The sequence below is a fragment of the Cynoglossus semilaevis genome, chromosome 11, assembly GCF_000523025.1.
Source record: "Cynoglossus semilaevis isolate Cse_v1.0 chromosome 11, Cse_v1.0, whole genome shotgun sequence".
Lineage (NCBI taxonomy): Eukaryota > Metazoa > Chordata > Actinopteri > Pleuronectiformes > Cynoglossidae > Cynoglossus > Cynoglossus semilaevis.
The window spans coordinates 10,607,633-10,617,799 of record NC_024317.1 but is presented as its reverse complement, the minus strand read 5'-3'; the positions used below and the strand labels follow the sequence as shown (position 1 = coordinate 10,617,799).

General features: G+C 39.3%; 1 protein-coding gene across 1 annotated transcript in view; it reads right to left on the bottom strand.

Moving 5' to 3' along the window:
- The window catches only part of LOC103386273 (contactin-4-like), a 695,358-nt gene that overhangs the window by 545,451 nt on the left and 139,740 nt on the right, over positions 1-10,167 (bottom strand). The window lies entirely within an intron of this gene.

Here is a 10,167-nt window from a genome sequence, read left to right as displayed (position 1 = left end):
CATGACGCTCCCTACCATGTTGAAGATCTTCATGATGACCAATCTGAAAAATAAATCCAAGACAGAGTCATGTTAACTACTGAAGTTCTAGTGTGTGCACAACTTTTGTCAAATAGTCACCCTCTCATTAAATAGAGTTTGACTCTCACCTTGTCTTTCAGTTTAAGGAGTCTCCTTTGACTCTGCATTACTCCTGGTCTGTGTTCCCAGAAACCCCATCTGTTCAAACATTGTTGAATACAAGTTTAATATAATGTAGACGTCTTATTAACATCCTATAGAAGATACTGAAGCTGTACTTAAAACACTAAAATGGTCAAATGTGATTCAATGCATTAACACAGTGTAAAAAACACACTGTGAAAGTTTTTTAAATTAGTTTCAGGAGGCAAAAACAAATGTGTGAAGTCAAGGTTATTTTGCCTAATTAATACATATGTTCAGCCCGTCAAAAGTATGGAATAACAAATCCAAAAGACACTTACATTTCTATTTAGCAGCGAATTAGGAATCACTTCGAACACCTGAGGCTTTTAAAGCGAGCGGCGGACTTTTTCAGCGTCTAACGTCACACCCCACGTTTTTTAAAATGTTTTCCTCCGCCGTGTCACTGCAGTTTGGCCAAGCGCGAAATGGTCGCCATCTTGGACAGCGAAAAACGGCAACTCTACTTGGACAAACTTCCCTAGAGTTTCGTGACCGAAAGAGGCTGGTGTTAATAAAACCGAAACAATTGCGCGACCTATCAGTGCTTTTATATTGGATGATAATGGTGACAAAAATTGGCTATACATCGTCGGTGTCAATGACGTCAATAACAAGCATTCAATGTATTTAAACGAATCACAACAAAGCTATGCATACCTCTCAAATAATCAATAAATTACTTTTCAATTAATAATTAATTTAGATATGTGATAAGTTGATAATCTCTTTGACGGATTGCTGTTGTTTATAATGTTTCCAGATATTAATGATGTGAACAGATTGAGACTGTTACCTCGGTATAACCGTACAAACAACAGGACCTAACTGTCATTTCCATACTAACTAGTGCCCTGAGCCAGGCTTATTATTCAGGGCAGCAGTGGCTGCTGGGATACGGCGGTTACCAAAGCAAGCCCTTCTTCCTCTTCAGAGTTTAGTATCTGCACCCAGAGGGCAGTATGTTCAAAAGGTTGAAGTGAACCTGAACTACTGTGTTGGCAATGTGTGATGTAGCATCATGTGAGAAGTCCAGATGTCAACAGGCCCAGTGTTCCTGCTCTTCATTAGTGGGCGTTCGTGTTTAATTTCAGTTCTGTTTGCTGGGAAAGAAACTTTTGCTTTCAACCTTACCCTTGACACGCAAACAGCGTCCTCTCAGCACGTAACCAACAACATGATCGCTCCCTAAAGGCGGCCGTTCTTCTGAAGCGCCGATGTCTCTGAACCCCACAGTTATGGAGATGCCTTGGTGTATTTTGTGAAAGCATCTGAATTAAATCAAATTCCTGCCCTTGTTGAGAAAGTAAATAAAACTGATTCCGTACATCCTGCAGCTCTCACGACAGACTTGGACTCAGAGAGAAAGCTTTACCTCTGGAAGATTGCATAACGGCAGTAGACAGATCTAAAGATAAACCGTCCATAAGCTATTTTCTCTGACCTCTTTGATATCAGCGTCATGAATAAAACATAGTTAGCATTGGCCCCCATTAGCCTACTACCTAGGCTTAGTGTGGAAGGCTTTAGGATCGTCCATCAGGTTTGCTGACTACTGTTGACTAACATTCTAAACACATGGTTGCGTGACCTTTGACCCATCTCATGCTACTGCTACTCAAAAAGCATTTCAATCATTTCAAGAGAACATTGAAGAGACTGAATAATTATAGGACAATATGCTGCAGACAAAAAAAAACATAATTTATCCAAATAGGCATACTACAAAAGGTAGAAACGCTAAAAGGTTAGCCATATTTACTTGATACTTTGTCCATAAAGGCAGCACAAATATAACTATGCAAAATATATAGCAAAATGACTAAGGTTAAAATAAAAAAGGCCACTATATATATATATATATATATATATATATATACATATATATATATATATATATATATATACATATATATATATATATATATATATATACATATATATATATATATATATATATACATATATATATATATATATATATATACATATATATATATATATATATATATACATATATATATATATATATATATATATATACATATATATATATATATATACACACACATATATAAACAGATTATTTCATGCTGGGAAAACATTGCATTATTTAACATTTAGCTAAAACTAAAAGTTTAAAAGCTAAAAAGCTTTCTTGATGTTCATGTGCACACTGCAAGGAAAGTTGATGAAAATGAGTTTCATAAAATACAGCTCCAAATGTAATTTTCATATGATCCTGAAATTGTGCTTCGTCAGGTTCTGAGTGACAGGGTCTTTGTTAAGATTATACAAAACCTTAGGAATGAAAAATCTCTTTCTTCTTCCAGTGGAGGAGAGACGTCTCCTCAGGGACAGATTACTAACCTGAGGAGATCAGCATCTAAGAAGCTAAGCTAGGTCTCCTGGCTCACGCTGCGCTGAGGATGTTTTCATGCAGTATTTTGATAGAGGTTCTGTGCAGGTGAAGCAGAAATGTGTGAAACCACATACAGTGTTGTATTAGGAAATACAGATCATCGAACATGGAACAGAGCTGTAGATCAGCAGAGGAGGAACCTTCATCAACCAGGAACTGTGGTCCTTGATGACACATCGATGAAGGTAAAAAGATAAAATCATCATTCAGGTTAACTAAGGGACGGATCTAGTTAGTCAGTAATAAGAAAAGCAATTTATCACATGCTTATCGCGGTCATTGAACTGTCATATCAGTGGATGTTGTGACATCTTCCTCTGTAGATCATTAGGTAGTATGTTGATGATGAGAACTGTATTGATCCCACACTGGGAAGTCTTTATGGTGATCTGCCCGATGGACGGTACAAGCTATGGGGTTACTCTGGGGCTCGAACCCAGGACCTTCTGAGTGTAAGGCACTCAGAAGGTCCTGGGTCCACAACTTTTGGGTAGAACGTTTACAACCCAGCTTAAAAGAACACCCAAGATGGGACCCACACGTCCTAGTCATATTAACACTGAGTTTGAAGGTCAATTTTAATTTAAATTTGTTATATGAAAAATAAAAAGGGTTAAAACTTTAAAACAATCTCATCTGCACCGAGGCAGACAGAAGAGTTCGTATATTCACCTTATTGATCGAGGTATAGATTTGGAATCTTCTGTCCTAGAAGGGGTCAAAGTGCAATGTGACATGACAAGACAAAAAACGGCAACCTCCGTGGTTCTATGTTGGACCATTACACTGTAAAACTATGGGAACTTATGGAGATGATGGTACAATACCTTGAGCTGGGCCTTGGTGAATTATCATGCCAGTGCGTCTCCAACTACTTGTATATGTTTAGTTCACCCAGACTCAGCTGATTAGCACAGCTCACCTGATTGGATAATGTTTGTAAATGTCACCCAGTTAAAGTAATTGGCTTCAATGAGCAGCTCTCTGAATGTTTTTTTCATTGCAGGGACTCAGCACTGATTGGATAATTGTGGAACAATGATCACTTCTGGGAAGCTGGGCTTCACTTCAGTTTGATGAGCCAGGCTTCCACGCGATAATTGAATGAACTATTTAGAGTGATATTGATGTCAAATATTTTCAAGTTGATGAAAAATCGTATTCTCTGTAATATTTAAAGGTGACGAGAAGAAACAGGACGAGCGGGAAACGAATGAACACACCCCTGGAGGTTTCTGTTTCTGCGCCCGCTGGTGATTCATGGGCAACAAACGAGGCCGATTCATTCTGTCGTGCTGAGTTCTGCCGATGAGCCGCCACACAACCATCGGGATAAGTACCAGGATACTGGTGTCTGTCTTTCTTCCCACACTCCTACATGTGGTTTAGTGTCTTTTATTGACTTTCAGAGAATATACTCGGAGACTTCACACCAGCGCACAATGACAGTCGTTAAAGCAAACTGCCGGGCCAGAAAAGCTGTCTATTGATTTGCCGAGCACAGCTCGGTTCGTTTCCATGCTGCTTCCACTTACTGCTCAGTGAAAGCGGCTCAGCAAACAGGACGTAGCGACAGGTTCATTATATATGCTCACTCCGTTCAATTGAATCTGTGTTAAAGCATTTATTACTGCAGGATTAATTAAGTAGCGCTATTTATGTCCTGCAGAGGTGAAACACTGAGAGAAGGAAACACCTTCAGTTTAACCTGATCACAGAAACATCTCATCCATGATGATGCTGCACATGAAGGCAGAGAGCACTAATCATCATATCAGGACACCCATTGGTTGTTTGTTTGTTTGTTTTTGCAAGGATGTGAGCAAGGGGATGTTGTTTTTCTTTCTAAATTTTACATTTAAAAGCTTTTCCTAATTGCTAATTAGTTTATTTCAAAAAAGGTTTAGTGAAAAAAGTCATTAATCAGGCCTGAGTAATCCAAAGGTTAAACCGTTGGTTTTCATTCGCTTCAGGCCTGTCACATGTCATAAATGTGGCTTTCAGCAGGTGACAAATTATATTAGGTTGGCTGATAAAGGCTGAGGCTAAAGCTGTGGCCAAAGGCAGAACCGACCGGGCTGGAGCATCTTCTCAACATCAAGCAGTCTGGATGCTGGCTCATCCTCAGGCCCGTCAAGGACGGGTCCAAAAAATATGAAAGTGTATGAGGGCAATGACAGTAAATAAATAATTAAAATGACAAGATTAATGCCTGAAATTTATGAGAATAAAGTTGTAATGTTACGAGAAAAAAGTCCAGTCATAAATTTAGAGGATTCTCCACGTTTCTCATTCTGACACACAACGCTGTGGGCAATTCTCTCATCACCTTCAAAACACCATTATCTAAATGTATGACTTTAATCTTTGAGTTATGGCTTTATTCTTTTAAATTTATGACCTGTTTCTAAAAATGTTGAACCTTTGTTTCTCATGCAATTACGACATAATCTTGTGATTTTTTAAAATTATTATTCTCAATATGGCCCCCTCTCCCACATGTCGTTTTCATATGCTACAGCCAGTTACGGTTGGAAACTGAAGTGATCTTGTTAGATCCTTCATTCCTTTTTGTTCTCCACACAGCAACCCTGTTCAATCTAGGAACAATTTTCTTCACACCGTTGCATCAAGAGTGTCATGCTGCTTGAAGATGGTTTCTAACAGTTCAGGAACATTCCTGGTTTGCATTCTCTCCCTTCTCCTTTACATTTTTTTCCATCTCTGAAGCTGAGTGGCTCGTTGTGAGATTGAAAACAGTCGCCAATCTACATCAAGGCAATTGCCTGCTTGAAATGCAACAAAGATCCACTTCATTCTCACCAATGCCACTATGTGCCTGCAGGTTCCTTTGACAAAATGCGTTTAGAAAATATTTAAATTAATTGAAACAACGTCTCATGGTTATGTTACTCTCTCCCATACATTTATTTAAAAAGTCTTGTTTGAACATTGCATTAGAGGCAGTGGTGGATTAGTGGTTAAGGAAGCAGACTTGGATCTGGAAGGCTTCAGGTTCGAGTCCTGCTGCCAAGTTACCACTGAGGTGCTCTGAGCATGGCACCGTCCTCACACACTGCACCCCGGGCGCCTAAATGGCCGCGAAGCGTAACTCAACCTCATGTATTGATTTATTCTTTTAATTTATTTTTTAATTTTTGTATTTCTATTTTCACAGGAGACACAGAACAGCACTGATGAGTCTACCTTTAACCCTCCAACCCTCATTTTATTGATTGAATTTTGTAAAGTCGTTATGTTTGTTCTGTGGTGCTATCTCTGCTCCGTGTAGTTGAAAGTAGTTGAGCAATTTTTCTCACCGGCTAACAATGTCTCCCTCAAATATTGTCACATATAACAATTGTGTGTGTGCATGTGCTAAACATTATGAGATTGGAGAAAATGCTCAATATATTGACTTCATACATTTTAATTATCTTCCCCTCATTAGTTATTGTAGGTTGGAATCATAATGGACCAGTGAGACACTGGGGGTTTAGACCGACCCTAGAAAATTACACTATCACTTAAAAGCTGAAGTAAACTGTAGTTGGTATGCAATGGAGAGAGAGGCTCTGCACATACTGAGATTCCTGTTTGATAAAATCTCCTCTGAATACATGCTCTCTTTTTAATGACAGATTTGACTGACAGTTTTACACACAACAACCTCCGCTGCCTTCACTGAGGGTGGGAATCGGTAAATGAAGAGAACTGGGAGCAGAAATGAGACAAACATGCCTTGTAGAAATCCCATGCATATATGAAATCTAAAGGTGAAATGTCAGTCCACGTGAGATTTGACATTGAAAATGAAAAATAGGATTGGCTTGAAAGCAAAAATAAAGTCACTGTAATACAAGGGTTCTGTTTGCAATAGTAGAAGAGCCTGAACTGTGTTCTGAAGAAGCTGAGGCCCAGAACACCTATGGTCACGTACGGTTTTCTCTTTGACATATTTGTCCACTCTGCTCGACAACTACAGTAGTTCCCGTTGTTGTTTTAACGCCATGCGTTGGAATGATGGAACCAGAGTGGCTTAAGAAATTTATCTAAGATGGTGATGTAATTACAACACGCCACAGGTAGAGGACGTTGTTAACCGAGGACTTCCTGTACAAAAGTAATGTTCCTTAACTGATGTCTTAAGGTTGAACTTTGAATAATATTCACGTCCCTTCTTTTAGTAATGGGTATCTGTATTAGTGGTGGAAAAGTATTGTTAAGTTATTTGACCAGGTGAATTACCGAGTGTTAATCTGGTTAGGTATTTTCACAATATTTTCAGAATATACTACAAAAATGTATGTTAAAAAATATTCCATCCAATTTTGATACAATGCAAACTACAATTTACCTGTAACTGGTTGTTAATATTCTTAACATTTTCTTTACCTACAAAACTCAGAACATAACCCCAAATCCTAACCATCCATCATAATATCTGACCATTAAGAACATAAAAAGCAATGAGTCTGACCTTTTCTCCATTAGTCATCTGTTGGGCTCATCTCTCTTTTACACCAAATGCTTTAGTTTGGAACTTGTCTTTGTCTTTGTCCTTCACTGTGTTCACGTTGTAGAGTCCATTAGTCCGAGGATGACTCACCCACTGGTCAAACCCACCAGCTCACTGCATCTCCATCAATCTGCATAGAATGGACCAATACAGTATAATGAGCCAGTCACATAAAAATTACATAAATAAAAACTAAATTCCAATAATCTGAGTTAGGACCAATTCAGACCTTTATCATGTGTTTAGTTCAGGTTTACAACTTTTTCTTGTGGCAATTTTTTTATTATTGTTTTTACTTCAGATCGGCTTTCTTCACCTGACCTTTTTGACTGGATCGCCTTTGCAGTGTTACCATCTAAGGACCGTGAGCTGCTACGGAAAAGTCCAAGAAATAACAAACAAATCCCTCATTCTGAATCTTATGGAAATCTGCAGTAAAGAAAGAAACTCAGGATCAACAATGAGAGAAAAGCAGCAAAAAAACAAAAAAGAAAATCATTAAATTAAATAAATATTTCAACAGACCATGACTGTGAAGTTTGTATTTGTTTGTTTTCCAATTTTCTATATTTACTTTGGCACGACTCAGCGCCTGTACAAGTTGGCTTCAGTGAATTTGCCCATATATGGTCTGCTGTTACTGGTGACTTTGACATGAACACGCGTTAGAAACCCATCTTGAGAAGCACACACACGCACACACACATACAGCGGGTGGCTCCTTTGACGGCTTACTGCCTGTCAGTACACACTCAGTACATTTGAAGTATATTTATTTACCCACTTACTCTGCTGCGGGTGCGTCGTCCACTCAGACATAAATGGACAGCACCAGCAGTGTCAAACGTCAACATCAGACCTCAGTGGTTTCACTTGGGAAAACAAGCATTTATCCAGTAGCCATGCCGATGCCCTCTCTGAATAACAACAACTCAAAGGTACATGGTACATGGTTCAATCCCAGGACTCATTATGCTGGAGGCGCTCACACACCGTATGTGGATTTTATACGATCATGTATTGGTGCAAATTGGTGCACCGCTGCCTTTGATTTGACAGGCAGAGGCACTGATTATGTTCCAATAAGTCCTGTGCTCAAAGGTCAAAGGTCAGTTGTGCAGAAATATTGCCTTGAACTGATCATTAAATATGTCAAACCTGAACCCACCTGCATCCACATCAGTGCATTTTCTCAACAAGTAGAACAGGCAGAAACTTTGGGCCGGTATTGAAACAGAACACAGAGCGCCCCCTCCCTCATATAGTGCTGCCGTAAATGAAGGGCTGCTGAATTGTTCTACACTTTGAGGACACTACGGTACATTATGGACTACTTTACTTCTGCATAATTAACACAGGTAATATAAATGGGTCCTATTTATCACAGCCAAATGCATCAAGACTAAGTCGTTTTTCATGAAGACTGATTAGCCACATGTACAAAAAGCATCTTTGAACCTTTTTATCTTCAGATGTTGTCGCAGAAGATAAAGAATGATTGATGAAATGACTGCATCAATATGAATCTCATCTGTTATTGATCACAGTGTGGGTCTTATTGATATGCCGTACCACAGCTCTTCTTCACTAATCCCACACATCTCAAGTGTGTGGTCACATCTCCATGTTTGCCGGTATTGATCTTCAACTTCCTCTTGCACTGTGCCAAGGTTAACGTCAAGCCTTCCTCTCATATTAAAGTCTTTTTGAGAACCTTATGTTTGCTTTTATCTTTCAGAATATACTGAAATCTTGATGGAACGATGCATCGTGAGGCGCTTAAAAATCGATACATCACCGCATCGAGGTGTAAGGAGCTGTGTAATCTCAAAAAGTCAGTGGTCATACCATGGGATTACACACTCTGGTACAGTAGGTGGCAGTATGGCAGTTCTGTTCAAATAGAACATGGGAAAAACTTAGCTAATATTTTTACATTTTTGTTGTTGTTTGTTACTGTGTGCTGTTAGTGAGGTCAATAAGACCAGACCAGTTTGACTTATGTTTATATTTTAGTTTAACGTTAGTTCAAGGTCACAGCTTCCTGTGACGTTGACATGCTGTGCAGCGACCATGTAAGACATCGATCGTGCTGCACCAACGCCTCTGCTCATATTTTACAGGTCAGTTTTGCACAGAAATGACCTTTAACGGGTCATCAAATATGTCAAACACATTCATCATTTTGCCGTTTGCATCTGTCTGCCTCCATGTCCACACTGAGAACACATTCAATATTATTATTGACCAACATTTACCTTTACTGTGCTCAGCTTCACCAGCCTCACACCCAACCTGTGGTGTTTTCTTGTGCGTTCCCTGGCTAAAATTGAGGTTACCTTAAGGCAGGGGTCTGAAACTCACATGAGGTGGGGTCCACTCTGCCCCGACCGTTTGAGTGAAGGGCCAAAAACAGGCTCTGGGGGGCTGGGGAGATTTGAAAAAAAAAAAAAAAAAAAAAAAAAAAAACTTAGATCAACCCACGCAATCACAACAAACACAGACAGACTTCCGAGGTCCAAACCTGATCAACCACAACTTAGTTATCTGTGCACCTTAACATGATATATCATCTAATTTTCTAATGTTATAACCCCAAATATTTCCACAGTGTTAATACACTCAGTCAGGGGTCTGTAACCCCTAACCCTAAAATGACAGATTAGTGCCTACTTATATGGTACAACCTCATTTCCATGAACATGGAAGTCTGTCACATACTGAACTGATCAAAAAAAGGACAAACCAAAGTTGTCAACATAAACTGACCTCTCCAGGAAAACACACAAAGTTTGTGGCAGGAATCAAACACAGCACTCCAAAGACCGAGGTCAGGACGCAGGAGGTTCCTCCACTGTAAGTGGATTCAAACAGCTCCAGTTTACAGGACAGTGGGAACAAACAATGTGCAGGAACATCTTTAACAGAAGCATAGATGTGACGAAAGGCGCAGTGAACAGAACAGGGATCTGACAAAGAGTGAGTCAGGGAGAGAGGTATATATACCCCGGACACCAGGTGA